This window comes from Callospermophilus lateralis, chromosome 1 (assembly GCF_048772815.1).
Source record: "Callospermophilus lateralis isolate mCalLat2 chromosome 1, mCalLat2.hap1, whole genome shotgun sequence".
Classification (NCBI taxonomy): domain Eukaryota; kingdom Metazoa; phylum Chordata; class Mammalia; order Rodentia; family Sciuridae; genus Callospermophilus; species Callospermophilus lateralis.
The window spans coordinates 82,421,732-82,437,077 of NC_135305.1; the positions used below are offsets into that span (position 1 = coordinate 82,421,732).

The window sequence follows — 15,346 nt, forward strand, 5'->3', positions numbered from 1 at the left end:
CTAATTTGATGCAAAAACATTTGTTTTCCTCATCTATTAGCATCCTTCAGTGCCAGTGTGTGAAGGAATGCCCTTTGGGAATCTTTGATTGAAGATAGATCTGGAAGAAGGAAAATTACCTCTTTGCTAGGGGGTCCTAGAGTTTTGTCCACCACTGATGGTGCCGCCATCTTGAATCTGCATAAACTGTCCTTGGATTACAAGATTTAGTGCTTGAACTTTTGCACCTGAGTGGGTGCTGCTGCATCCCCTACCCCATCCCCTGTTTCTCTGCCTCAGCTTCCAAACTCAAATTCTATCCCACTCACTTTCAATCTCCTGTGCCCCAACAGCCCAACCACTGCCCTGATCCAGAAGAGCTGGGGCTCTGTTTGTCACATGAACAAGAGCAGTGGGTCTCAGAAAAACCTACCACATTTCTACTGGTTTCAGTCTAGATGACATTAGGGGCACAGTTCTTCCATGTTTGTACTGTTTTTACAACATTAACATGCTTTGTGGTTTTCAGCAAGTCACTTACTTAGCCACTCTGTCTTAGTGACCAGCTGACATAGCATGCATAAAAATGTACAACTGTTTCTGTCTGTTAACACCACTTGAAAATGCTCCATATGCACCTCTTGATGAGCTCACATTGGAGATTTTTCCAACACCAGTGGGCATCGTTGAGGGTAGTTTGTCTTAGGGATTTTTATCCCCCTTTCTGTCTCTGCCCTGTAGACTTACTTAGCTTCCAGATTAGTGAATGTCTCTGAACCTAATATATTTATAGCTATGATTCTTTTGTTTCATAGAAAGTATAAAACTATTGATCATGATGTCTAACATTAGCTACCAGCTGGTAAAGAATGTTAAATGTTTTACTTCGTCTCCCTCCCTATCCTTCCTCAACTCTTTTCTATCCCAACTTGGATGATCCCACACAAACTCAGCCAATCCCTGTGGTGATTTAGCATCATCTCTCAGGATGACAACCAGCGGCCAAAGTTTGGTCAGGGTTTAGGCCAAGAACACCGACCTGATCTCCCTTGGCAGTTATTCTTCATTATTATTAACCCTCTAATAGACAACTTGTGGCCCTCAGGGCTGTGATGTATCCAGTGCCTGGCCTTGTACTTCTCCACATATTCATCATGGTGTCTAACACCAAGCTCAGGGGCTATTTGCTAATTAATGAATTGGCATCTGCTAGTCAGAAAGGGATGGAGCCAGAATTGGGTCCAAAGTTTCCCAACAAGCAGATCCAGCAAGTTCTCTGTGGTGTGATTCTGCCAGGGCAATTAACTTCATTCATACTGTATTCTCACAAGAACTATAGTCAGGTAACAGGGACTGAACAGCTAACTGGGGCTCTTAACTGTTTGTGTTGAGCCACTGAAGACTACTTTGGTTTTTTAAAAAGTCATAGCTTATCTATATATGTTCAAGAATTGTGTTTGGGTCAGGCAGGGGAATGACTATAGATTTTGAGATTGGGAAGAAATCTTTGAGGATATTTAGAGGAACTGCCTTGTTTTAATAATCAGGAATTCAAACTCCAGAGAGGGCTGTAACTCACAGACACACAGCTAATTAGCTAAATAATTAAGAATGCTGGACAAATTCTACTTCACACAACCCAAATAGGAGAATTCATCCCCAGCTCCTTTATTGATAACTATTTTTCTCTTCTTTAGGGTTATGTTATAATTTTGCAGCTCTGATGAGATTCGGAATTGTGTCTTCTTTAAAAATCAAACTAAAATGAAATTTCCAGCAAAGCTCTAAAGAGTATGAACAATAAAAGACTAAAGAAGGAAAAGTTAATTTGGACTTACACTGAAAAATACTGCAAAAGCAAAATAGAACTAATTAGTCTGTATACTATAAGGAAAATATATTAAAATAACTAGTGTCACTTTTCTTATCATACTTTCATAAAGGCATAATGACAGGGCCAGACATATTAAGAAGAGGAGAGGAAAATAAAATTCATTTTACACAGCTAAAGCTAACCCCCATTAACTAAAACAAAGGAATAAAAAAATTGAATTAAAAACAGACCTGAAGAAAACTAGCAGAGTAGCGCCACCAAGTGTCTGATTCCTAAAATAGCATCTGACGTTTCTGCCCTCTTGTGGTAGAATATAGCTTTCCACCACAGAGAAGAAAACTGTTATTCTGTTGGGTTTCTTGGGAAGAAATAGCTAGCATTTCAACATATCTTCTAAACAAGATACACTTTTGTTTACCATGTTTAAGACAGAAAAAAGATACAATTTCCATCTGATGTCTTCCTTTTGATGTAATTTCCAGTGATCCCTAATCATAAACCTTTAGGATGTAAAGAAAGATACCTTTCAAAGCTTCTTTGTCTCTATGAAATTCTGTTCAGGATGAAAATTTTTCAATATTCTATGTGTATTGAATCTTGTTAATTTAAAACCTAAAATAAACTTTAATTTTTAAAGAACTAAGAGAAGAATATCTAAGAGGATTTGAGCCCAAAATAAGTTATCTCCCATGTGCCTCAGTTTATCCATTGTTCTAGCCTGACCTATCTTCTTGTGCAGACAGGAGGGAGTTGCTTTGGGCAAGATTAAATAAGATCAATGTCAATGGAAACTATTGAAAAATAGAAACCATACAATTTACACAAAACTGAGACACCATGCTATTTTTTATTAGGCACAGATTGAGTTGAGGGGGGAAAAAAATCAGTGAATGAAAAAATTAAAAGAGCAGGATCATGTCCCATTACTTATCCTGGGATGTATCATTTAAGTCTGGGTATTGGCTCTTTAGTTCTGTAAAATGTGGATAGTGGACTAAATGGTCCATAATTCCATATAATCCTATGATTACATAATAAGGTTGCATTCTCCTTGCACTGGCCCAGTACAGGTCCTCATCACCTTTTCTGGGGATGATTGTGTCTTTCTAACACTTCTCTCCCAGCTCCAATCCATCCTGGCAGGTTAAGTGGGGAAGATGTCTTCCTACAATGTGAGTCCAATCACCCCATTCTCCAGCTTAAAGTCCTGAAATGTCTCCCCAGTGCATTTTGCAGAGCAACTGGCATTTATTGGCATCTGCTCTGTGCCAGGCAGTATAATTTGTGCTTTGTGCCCAAAGTCATTTCGTCCATGCAATGACACTTCAAGAGAGGCAAGACAGGCCCTGTTTTCATGAAGGATGAAGCTGGGGGTCTGAAAGACTCGAGATCTCCTTCAAGTCCCCAGGGGGTGAGTGTAGATCCTAGAATACAAATCCAAGTCTCTGGTTGCAAAGTTCATAGTCTGTGAGTAACTTAAGAGGTAGATTTTGGAGACAGAAATACTTAGTCTGGAATCCATGCTCTGCCATACATTGTTTAATGATGGGAATTTTCCTAATGTCTCTGTGCCTCAGTTTTCTCATCTGTAAAATGGGAACCATATTAGTAGATATCTTATAGTGAGTTAATGCCTGTTAAGCACTGGAACAGCAACTGCTACCCAGGAGGTGCCAACAGAGTGCTCTGACACTATTTCTACACTTCTCACTGAACTAGGTTTAGAGTTTTTCCTTTAATATTCAAGGTGCTTATGAATTTGATCCCGACTTGCCTTTCCACCTTTTCTTCTTGCATTTTTCTAGGAATTCAACAACGAATTGTTCTAATCCCCCAAAATACAAATGTCCTTGATTTACAAGGGTAATATGGCTTACAATTTTTTGACTTTACAATGGTGCAAAGCAAACCAATACCACCATTCCGTTTTTCACTTTCAGTATATATTCAATAAGTTATGTGATTTATCCAGACTTTATGATAAATTAGGTAATGTGTTAGATGATTTTGCCCTACTATAGGCTAATGATATTTGGTAGGTTAGGTATATTAAATGCATTTTTGACTTTCAATATTTCAATTTATAGTGGATTTATTGGGACAAATCTCCATTGTAAGCTAAGGACATTTGTATTTCCAAATGCATTGTCCATCCTCCACCCTTCTGCTTTTACAGTTGTGGCTGCTGCTCCCCCATTCGGAAAATCCTTGTCTACCTCTCTACTGCCCTCTAGTGGTCAGTACAGTGATGACCCCATGGCGAGCTTGAAATCTATGTTAATGGTACTAGGGTTGTCAATGGTAGTATTGCTATCTTCCAAGGTCAATTCCAAAGCACTTTATTCACAGAGTTTTTCCCACCCCATACACATCTGACACCCCTTCTGAGCTCCCTCACACTCGTGTGCTCTGCCCTGGAACACTCCAAGTTGATGATAAAACAGATAGTAGTCACCAACCGCATGAAGCTCTGGGCTCTGGAAATGCACCAAGACCAAATCAGTGTCTGCTCTAAGTGTAAAATGCATTTGGACACATTTCAAAGAGTTCATGTAAATAAAAAAAGCATAAAATACTTCATTTGTATTTTTACTTTATTTTTAATATTTTAATTTTTATGGATTACACTTAGGAATACGTCAGATTAAATTAAATGTTAATGAAATTTTACCTTTTTTATTTCTAACTTATAATGCAAATTTCACATGAAATTTTATTTCTCTTGGAGTTACTCTCCCCATACCACCCCAGCTTGATTAAGGTAAAGTTGATAAATATAAATTGTACATAATTATGGCATACAACATGATCTTTTGATGGATGTTATACATTTGAAGTGAGTAAATCAAGTGACTTGACATGTCCATCACTTTTTAGTCTTATTTTTGTGGTGAAAAACATTTAAGAACTCTGCAATTTTCAAGTATACAATATAACATTATTAATTATAATCAATTGTATTGCTGTACAATAAAGCTCCAGAACTATTTATCCTGTCTATCTGATACTTTGTGCCTTTTGACCATTATTTCCCCATTCCCCTTTTCCAAAAGTAAAGTTACTTTTAACAACTGTTTATGATTATAAAATATAATGTATGTTCATGATGCAAAAATCTGGAAAATATAGAAAAGCACAGGGAAAGATCCTTTGTAGCTCATCACTCAGGAAAGAATATTAATGTACATCTTCCAGGATTTTTATTTGTAAATATGTATTTTTTGACAAAGTCATGGTCATATTCTAAATGCTTTGTTATCTGCCTTTTCATTTGATATATCATAAATTTTCCTAACTCATTAAAATTCTTCCACAGCTTCATTTTTTTTTCTGGTACCAGGGATTAAACTCAGGGGCACTCAACAATTGAGCCACATCCCCAGCTCTATTTTGTATTTTATTTAGAGACAGAGTCTCACTGAGTTGCTTAGCACCTCACTTTTGCTGAGGCTTGGCTTTGAACTCAAGATCCTCCTGCCTTAGCCTCCTAAGCCACTGGGATTACAGGTGCACGCCACTCCACTCGGCTCCACAGCTTCATTTTAAATAGATGCATAAGCATCATGTTTATGAATGTACCATATTCTATTTAGCCAACCTGTATATATGCTGGCTAGACACCAATCTTGTTACTCTTCCTAAGAATATTTGAAGATTATACTTTCCATTATTCTTTGCAGTTTGTTGTGATCATCTGACCAGGTTCTGGCCAATAGAATGTGGTCAGAATGATGTAAGACATATCCAGTTCATTACTAAGCCTGGCATTCCTCTTGAATCAGTCAGATAAATGCAGAGGATCCACAGGGGGTCTTTGGGGTTCAGAAAGAAGTGGAACTACAAGGCAGAATGAACCAGGATCTTTAAATCACTAAATGGAATGTCACCAAATAATTCACCTAGAACTTTAGCATTAGCAAAAAAAAAAAAAAAAAAATTATAATGCCAAATCTCAATGGAATAACATAATATGTAATAGCAAGCTAAGTTTAATTCCCTTAACAGCTAATATGGGATATTTGGATTACTTCCAGTTTTCATTGTTAAGGTCCATATTTTTAGGATAAATTTGTAGAAGTAGAATTGCTAAGTCAAAGAGTACACACCAGTTTTTTGGAAGCTATTGACAAAATTCCCTTCAGAAAGTTTAACCTAGTATCTTTATTCTTTTATTCCTTACCTTCCCTAGATTCCTTAGATGGGATGCCACTCAAGACATTTTGGTTTGATTGCTTCTAAGTATTTTGTAGATAATAGGAATGTTAAATAATTATTCAGCTCAGTGAGTATGTGAAGGGGGTAATGACTTTGAAATGTAGATTTCAGAAACTGCATGGATTATATAGGTGTTTTCAAGGAATAAGGGTTATAGAAAAATGGTAGCTGGTAATGTCTATGTGTCTGGCTAGGAACTTCTGCTAAAAGAAGGTGCTCTGTTCTTCCATAGTCATAGAGGAGCTTTAGATATCATCAGTCAGTTTGGGTTTATACCTCAAAACCACAGGTTGGCTGCTTGAACTTGGGATCTCAGCAGGATTGTTCTGGTTATCCAGTTATTCTCTGTATAAATCTCTTTGCGTACATCTGAGCTCGGCACTTTTTATGTATCACAAACCAGTCTTTATTTGTACCTGTGTTCAGTCCTTTAAGAGATGAAGGTGTTCAATTTGGGAAGGGTGAAGATAAAAGGAAAAGAACTTTATGATTCTTTCCAACTCTGAAATTCTGCTTTGAATTTCAGAAGTTGGAATAAGATGGTCTGATCCATGGGTCTGCTCAGAAAGAAATCACAGACCAGTTTTGGAGGGCAAATTTCAGCCTATTGGGAATTTAGTTTCCTAGAAGCCCAGGCAGTGAAAATATTGCATATTTCTATTTAACCACAAAACTAGAGTTGTCTTCTCATGTTACAGATTGTTGAAGAACCTCAACCATTCATTATCCAAGTTTATCCTAGTTTATGTCCAAAATACTTTTAGAAGGGGAAGAAGAAAATAGTATCTGGTAACCAAACCTCACGTCTCTTGGACCAGTGTGGAGGAGATAGGCTTGCGGGGAGCAAAGCTGCCAGCATAAACATTTCTGTTGTATTTTGATCTTTCTACTCTTGCCATGGTTGTATGGTCATCTCTAAATTGTAAATCCATTGTCTTCTCAGACTAGCCCAATGGCAGGGTTCTAGGTGGGCAGTGACATCCACCAACTTCCTTTGCAGTGCATGGTCTATATGCATTTACATACATATGTACATATATACATTACATTCAGGTAAGGCCAAAGCTAAGAAAGGCCTCTGTGGTAGAAGAGACCCCAGCAGGTCAAGCTTAAACATGACACTTGTGAACCCAGGGCCTCATTCTCCGGAGCCTTGGAAATGCCTGGTATATAGAAAATGCTCAAAACATATTTTTTAAAGGAGAAAGAAGAGGAAGTCATAAAACTCTTACTGAGAAACTTTAAAAAAAAAAGAATTTACCAGATTTCCTACCACTTGGGTAGCCAATATTTATTGACTACCTATAATATGTTAAATGCAGCACCCCAAGTATAAACAATAGCAGAAGCAGTAACAGAACAATAGTCCAATTTTTCTTTTTTTTTTTTTTAGAAAGAAGATTTCTAGCATATATTGACTTATATTTGAGAAACCAGTATCAAAAATGGGCAGGAAAATACTGATTGGAAATAAAATGATTCATAAGCGTTTGGTCAGGAGCTTGTTCTGCTTGAGCCACTTCCCCTATCTCTGCATTCATTTGTGCACAAGAATGGCTACCCCAAGTCACATTGAATGACACACTCCAAATTTTCTTTGCCATCTTTGCAATTTTTAAAATTACCTTTATTTTGTTTATTTATGTGGTGCTGAGGATCGAACTCAGTGCCTCATGCATGCTAGGCGAGCGCTCTACCACTGGGCCATAGCCCCAGCCCTAGTATGCATTTTAAATAACGTAATAGGTACAGACATTTTTAAATAACAAAAGCTTCAGTGGAGCCATTTTGCATTGTGTTAATCATGGCTGGAATGGATAAGGGTGGCTTGGTGGGATGACAGTGGGGACAAAGGATCGAGTAGAATCTTTCTCCTTTTCTATTGGAGAAGGGTTTCACTCACAAAAATATTGCCATTCTCTTGCTCATGTCATTGATAATTCTTCTTCATTCTTGGCAAAGCACCAGTGTTGGTCCTTGGTAAGTATTCAGTAAACATAGCATTTATTCAATCCTCCACATTGGGGTTGAGCAACTATCTCAAAAATGCCTTCCTTACCCTTCATCCTGAAGCCTGTTGCTCTTGAGTCTCCTTTCTTTGTCCTGGACACTTTTACTATGGCTTTAGCTACATAAGGTACTTGGGAAAATAACTGCCCTAATCATAATCATTAGGATCTCTACATAAGGTGTCTATAACTGGAATTTCCTCATTACTATAATGTCGTTCTAGTCACAGCTTCATGGGCCTATTATGTGTAAATTAGAAACACATTATTCCACCAGCGAAGCTTTTCTTTCAAATGCATAGAATTTTATAACCTGTCACAATCTATTAAATTCTGAATTGTTTGTACTGAAACTGACTTTTTTCTGTAAGAAGATGTCAAAGGATCTTAATTTCAGCTAATTCTGGCAACCCAAACAAGTCTCCTCTACTTAATAGTTGGCACTGGTCTCTGTAGCAAAATGCTTCCAGGAAAAATTGGAAATAACAAAGATAATAGTGTGTTTCTTTGGATTAGCATCACCCTCTGAAATGTGAAGTTTTTTTGCCAGTTTAAAGCTGCTTTTCTGTCTTTTTAAAACTGAATTTCCTGAAAACCTCTTAAATATTAAGAAGGCTTGACATAAGTAAGCAAGAAAACAGAAAACGGGAAAGCAAGTGGACCAAATGTGGGTGACCTGTACTGGGTTCTAGAATTTCATATGGGCTACTTCCAAATAAGGGAGACTTGGCCAGCATGAGTTTGGGCATCTTTAGTTTGCTGAGCCTTTTTGCAGAGCCCAATATTATGTTTATTACTATTTCTTTTTGGCTGTATGGCCATCAGCTGGAATATTTCCAGGGATGATATATTTTGGGTGGGAAAGCCATTGTTTCCTTCAAAATTAACTCATAAAGCATGATGTGATCTGAGTATTGCAGAGAAGTTTATCTTTAGACATCACTTTCTCTGGCTTTGGATGTAAACTCAAATCTAACAGCAAGGCATTGTTGGGCCAACTAGGAAAAACTCCATGCTTGATGAAGAGTAACTGATAATAATAGCCAATATTATTTAATATTATTAAAGGTATGGCAATAAGTGCTTCTTGTGCCTTATCATATTCAATCCTAAAAAATTTGCCTGTGAGGTAGAATGCATTATTATTCCCATATTACAGGGGGCTAAAGAGAGAGAGGCAGGATTTGAACGCAGGTCACCTTGGGCATTCCCTCTTTCTGAGCATCTCTGTGTATGATGCTAAAGAAGATCTGACAGGTAGTGTAAGAGTGATGGAGGGAGAAGCTAAAAAGTGGCCTTCCTTTCAAATGTGTTAAAGATTAACTTTGAAAACCCAATTGTGGTCTTGGTCAAGATAAGGACTTAAGTCAATTTTTGTGGAATGTCCGATTCATTGACTTCAAGGCTGATCAGTTCAAAACTTAATAAATAAGTAAATAAAAGAGTTCAATAGGTCCCTAAGACAGACATGACCATTTCCTTTGACTGGTACTTAAGACTCTAATAGAAGAAATCTCACATCCTTGTTGCTGTCATCTCTTCCCCCTGCCCCGCTGTTCGAGTGGTAGTTCTCCTACCTGGCATGCATCCTCACAATCACCAGGAAGGTCAGTGAAAGTTTAGATTGCAGGGCTCTATCCCCCAAATTTCTGATTCCTTGGATTCCAGTTGAGGTCTGAGAATTTGCATTTTTAACTAGTTCCCAGATGATGCAGCTGGTCCAGGGACCACACTTTGAGAAACACAGAGCCAAAGAAATGGTACTTAAAGTGTGACCTGCAGATATGAACTATTTATTACTGGTCTGTGACAAAATTTTCTAGGAATTGAAAGTAGGCATTTAGAATTTTTGGTACTTTGACATTTTCATGGCATCCAAAAGCATGACCAGCGAGCATCTCTCGTTCAGTAGGGTATCGATGAGTTCAGGGCTGTTGACTTGGCATTGTACCATGAGGTATGAGGTACTGTTGGAACTCACATTTCATTCTGTGATGGACTGAAAAATTAAGCATTGGATATTCACCACAGATAGTGTAAGAAGTACTGTTTTCTAAACTGCCATGTCATACTGCCTCAAAAAAAAAAAAAAAAAACAATGCTTAGCCCACAAATTGATCAAGTTCACATCTTCTCATATAGTAAAGGATGGGTGGGAGGAAGGGTGCCCAGGAGAAAGATACAGGACTGTAGAGACTGACCCAGGGTGTGACTCTACACAGCATGGGATAGATCAGCCATTGGTCCAAGCAACTTAGACTTCTTTGGGTTTGGAGGCTTGGACAAAGAAACGGACTATTCAGAATTTAGGGGGCCCAAACCTGTGTGAGGAGCAAACTGGTTCTTTTGGGAAAGTTAGAAGCTTAATTACATGCAGTTGAGAAGACTCAAGACTCAGTACAGAAGGTCTCAACTGTCAGTCACTCGAACTCCAGGGTGGTCTGGGAATATGGCTGGATGTCTGGAATCAGAAGCTTTTTGAGGCATGACTCGGTCTGCACGTAGAGACCAAGGTCACTCCCACCACCGAGCACCTAGAAAGGCAGAGTCCAGCCAAAGAAGAGTCAAAGTCATCCCCTTAGTCTGAGCTGCTTGGCTGGCATTCTTTGATCTCTTTAAGCGTTTTTATTAAAATTCCCAAGGATCTGACTCCTAATTATCAGTATTCAACTATTAACTGACTTAAATTGCAGGATTCTCTTGGGCTGGCTAAAAGGAAGCCCATATGAATGGGGCCTTCTCCATGGTTTCAAGGTTTGATGAATATGCCTCAAATTCACTTTGCTGACTGTCTTTTCAAATGGATCTCCTGATAGTGCTACAATTTTACTAGCAGTGATTTATTTTTTAATATTTTGCACTTCAAGCTCTGATAAATTCAGTGTTCTTTCTAAGCACTTGTACAAATTAAATTGCAGTCAGAGGAGTTTAACATTTTTACATGTTCAGTACATCAAGATTTGATAAGCAGTCATTAGAGATGTCTGTTTATTTCTCTGGTCCCCATTGAAGTCTGTTCTTTGCAAAGCCCATCTTGGTCAGAGTCATTACAGGGTGAGGTTTTATATAACAGTCTCTCCTTACATGCAGATTCATGCTATATGATTTCAGTTGTCCAAGGTCTACTGCAGCCCAAAAATATTAAATGGAAAATTCCAGAAATAATTCAAAAGTTTTAAATTGCACACCGTTTTTAGTAGTATGATGGAATCTCTTACTATCCTGCTTGGTCTTGCCCAGAATAATCATGCCTTTGTTCAGTGTATCCACACTGTATACACTACTCACCTGTTAGTCACTTAGTAGGCATCTCAGTTATCAAATCCACCATTGTAGTGTCCAAGTTCCTGTGCTAGAGTAATCCTTAATTACTTAATGTTACTTAATTAATGTTACTTAATAACATCCCCAAAGCCCAAGATTACATAATGCTAAAGAGAAACTGTAACTTGATCTCTTTAAGTGAAAAGTTATATTCATTTTAAGTAAAAGATATTTAATAAGGAAATACTTAAAGTATTTTCTTATTTTTACTTAAAGTAAAAGTATTTAGTAAGGAAAGTAAAAAATCATATACATATGCATAAATCTCAAAATATACAAATATTTTGAGAAAGACCCCATTCATATAGATAACTATTATTATAATGTTGTAATTTTTCTATTTTCATTATTAGTTGTTAATTTGTACTATGTCTAATTTATAAATTAAGTTTCATCATAGGTACGTATTTCAGGATTTGGTACTATCCACAGTATCAGGCATCCATAAGGATCTTGGACTATCCCCTCAAGGTAAAGGAGGACTACTGTCTCTAGAAAAATATAAGCTTATTCTAATGGCCACCAGTCACTAATTTGAAAAGTGTCCTTAAATGTTCACCATCTACCTCCTGGAAACTTGACCTTCAGCCAGAGAATGAACTGCCCAGAAATGTTGCCAGCTGGCTGAGACGCAGTGAGGCTGTGAGCTGCTAACAAAGGTGTGAGTTTCAAGCCCATCGTTAAGGAATCAGAAGGCAGAGTGGCCAGCAGTTTTGCACTAGGGTTAGAAAGAACTGGATCTGAATGTTGCCATATGATGTAGAATGCTTTGGAGTTCAAGTAACAGAAAATCCAAGTCACAACGGTTTAGTAGTAGAGGGAATTTAGTGGCTGGTGTCGCACCAGAGCAGAGCAGGCTCCTGAATTGCTTATTCCAGTGGTTCCACGCTGGCAATGACTTTCTCTCCATCCTCAGATGGATCCCCCAGTTTCCCTCAAGGCTACCGGATGGCTGCAGGCAGCAATCAAGGCTGTCAGATTCCTCATTAGGGGCTACCAGTGATCTCATTGTGATTGGCTAGGGGGAATGCCCTGCACTGATGAGCTACCATCTGGTTTATCTGAACCAATCACCATCCAAAGGGCATAGGATTACCAGGGTTGGTTTAAACCAACTGGAGTCACTCACTGGAATTGGGGAGTTATGCCTGTGCTAGGCCTCACACACTGTAAGTATGCAATAAACATGAGAGAGAAGAAAAGTACCACTGTATTTAGATATGACATTCCTTTCTGGGCTTGTTCAATTGGTTCTTTTTTCTTCAGTGTGTGCAAATTATATGGTGAAGAAAAAAAAATAAAGCTATAAAAGACTTTGAGTTCCAAGAGACAATGTATACGATGATTTATCAGGATTTGATTTAGGTGAAGAAGCTCACACGACAGTGTCCAAACACATGCAAGGACTATTTCTGAGCAGTGAGTTAAATAATGTTAAAATCAAAAATACAAAATGAAGAGAAATAAAACACACATAGCAGAAGAGGAGCAATTACAATTTATTAAGCATTTATGAGCGTTATGCTGAGCACTTCACACAAGTGCGAGTCTTTGCGGTTTGTTTTATTATATTTGTACATGAGAAACTGAAAGCTATTAAGTGACAAAACCTGGATTTGAACTCAAATTACTATGACTCCAAAATTCATTCCAAGTTCTTTTCAAAACAACTACTTGGGAAGGAGGTTACCTTTCATTCATTCATTCATTCTTCACCTGTGCTCTTAGCAGATGGTCCTGGAGTCCCTTCTGTGGGTCAGAGGCTGCTTGGTGTTTGGGGAAAATGGACACAATGGTGCCTTCCAGGACCCCACAGTACCCAGTTCCTGGGAGTCCAAGTGCATTTAGGAGTTCCCAGGCCAAGGTTTATAAGCGGCATGAGGTGTGCCCTTTTCTCAGTCCAATAAGAACTGTTGAATTGCTAATGATTTTGGAGGCTAGCAGCTGAGGGGCACAGTGTGCTCCAAGGCCTGTGAGACCCAGGGAGCTACTCTCTCCCTGCAGCCCCCCACCCCCCATCATCTGCTCTCCTCAATGCGACAATTTATTCTTGAGACATCTCAGGGTAGAAGAGGTCAGATCTGATTTTCAGAGGTCACCTTAGTTCTTCAAAACTCTGCTGTAAAGAAGTAATTGTTTCAAGGGGAAAATGGCTGGGACCAGATTCCTCATCATTCAGAATCTGGACTAGAAAACACAAAAGAATCTCAAGGTTTAAATTATTGATTGTGTTCAAATTGTCCAACTGCACTGAGACAGCTGGTGTGTGGCAGGCTGTACTGGGTGCTGGGTACTCACCACTGCACACCGTGTCTCCGGGCTCTAGGCTACTTGGTCTGCCGGGCAGAAACATGCAGAACATGATACATTTTTTCACTGAGTCCTGTCTGGCATGCCCTAATGGGGCTCAACAAGCTGTTAAAGTTTAGAAAATAAGTCAAAACTCACCAGCCAACACTCGCTGTCCTGACTGCCCCCAAGTGGTTGCACCCAAGGGAAATCTTTTTGACCCAAGCCCTTCTCAAGAGTCTTCTTCCCTATCAACTATGCCCCAACTCCCCCATGATCCAAAAACTGGGGCCTCCAAACCTCTGCCCCAGTGCTACAGCAGCCATTGGTTTTGACTGGTCTGCGTCTGGGCCAGTTGCTCAATATTTTGAGAGATATCCCTAAATAAAGGCACACACTCCAACTCTCCTGGGCCCAGGAGAATGAGGAGGAAAAGCTGGGGCCAACAGAGGGAGAAGGCCCCAGAGAACACGCATCACAAGAACATCTGTTGCTTCCCTGGATTTTTGAATGACCACACTTGAGTCATGCTCCTGGCACTTCCCAGAAGTCTCCTTCCTCTCACCCCACCCTGCAGTCATACTGCTTCCCATCCTACGGCCACTACTTACTGCTGAAGTCAATCACAAGGAGCCAAGATGGGTCACAAGAATGGGGGCAACCACAAATGTCTGTTCCCAGAACCTGTAACTGAAAAGAGAAAGGTAGAATCAAGCATATGGTGCTGGCGACCAAGATGCACAACTGGGATTGTGCTGTGAGCAGCTGGAGGTTAAAAGGCAAAGAGCCTTGGAGTAAGGAAACCTAACCTAGGTTATTGTTTCAGGTATTCACTGCTATGTAACAACCATCCCAAAACTTGGTAGCTTGAAATGGTAAATATCTATCATGGCTCACTGGTCAGCAAATTAGTTTGGAACTTCTGCCAATCAGATGAGCTTGTCTGGACTCTCTCATGTGCCTGCAGGAGCAGGTTGATCTAATACGACCTCCACTGGGACAATTCATGCCTGCTCCATGTGGCCTCTCATCCTCTAGCAGCCTGGTAGGGGTCCAAGAGAAAGAGCAGAAGTGTAGGTGCTCTCTTGAGACCCAGGCACAGAACTGGGACACTATCAGCAAGGCCTCATTCTGTTAGTCAACAGCAAGCCCTCAGACCTTCAAAAGTTGCAGAATCATATTACAGAGTGTGGAAACTGGGAAGATTGAAGAATTGAGGTCACTTTGGTGTTCAGTCTACCCCAATGACCTTGGAGATGCTTCCCTTCTCTGAACCAGTTTCATCACTATTTGAACCAAGCTGGTAGTAGTATGTGCCTCCAAGTCTTGCTAGAATTGAATGTGAAATGTGTAAAACTACATAACACCATGTTGGGTACACAGTAGGCATTATGTATCAGCTTTCATTATGCATGTATTTATGATTGCAACCCATTCTATTACCATTAGTTTGTATATTATAATGACTATCATGATGTTGGGTATTCATTTGTTGGGTTATGACACCCCCAAGATACAAGGCCAGTGAGATGGTTTCCAAAAATTCAGACTCTATGGAAACCCCAGTCAGCTCACCAGAGAGCTGCTTCTCAGAGAAAAGTGGTCCCCCATAGTTCTCACCTCCCATCACACTGCTGGTGAGGGTCACTGTCTTCAGATTGTTGCTGCACTGACTACTTGGTATTCTTGGGGCCCA

The 15,346-nt window shown here is 39.3% G+C and overlaps 1 long non-coding RNA gene across 3 annotated transcripts in view; it reads right to left on the reverse strand.

Annotated features, from left to right (window-relative positions):
- LOC143381801 (uncharacterized) overlaps positions 1-15,346 on the reverse strand; it is a 303,885-nt gene that overhangs the window by 15,846 nt on the left and 272,693 nt on the right. For 2 of the 3 annotated variants that reach the window (XR_013088895.2, XR_013088894.2), the window contains 2 exons: positions 14,262-14,340; positions 13,660-13,776 (listed from right to left, as the gene is read on the reverse strand). This is a non-coding gene — a long non-coding RNA (uncharacterized LOC143381801). Of the gene's footprint in view, positions 1-11,328; positions 11,390-13,659; positions 13,777-14,261; positions 14,341-15,346 lie in introns of those variants that run through there. The other variant, XR_013154552.1, reaches the window with a different exon arrangement.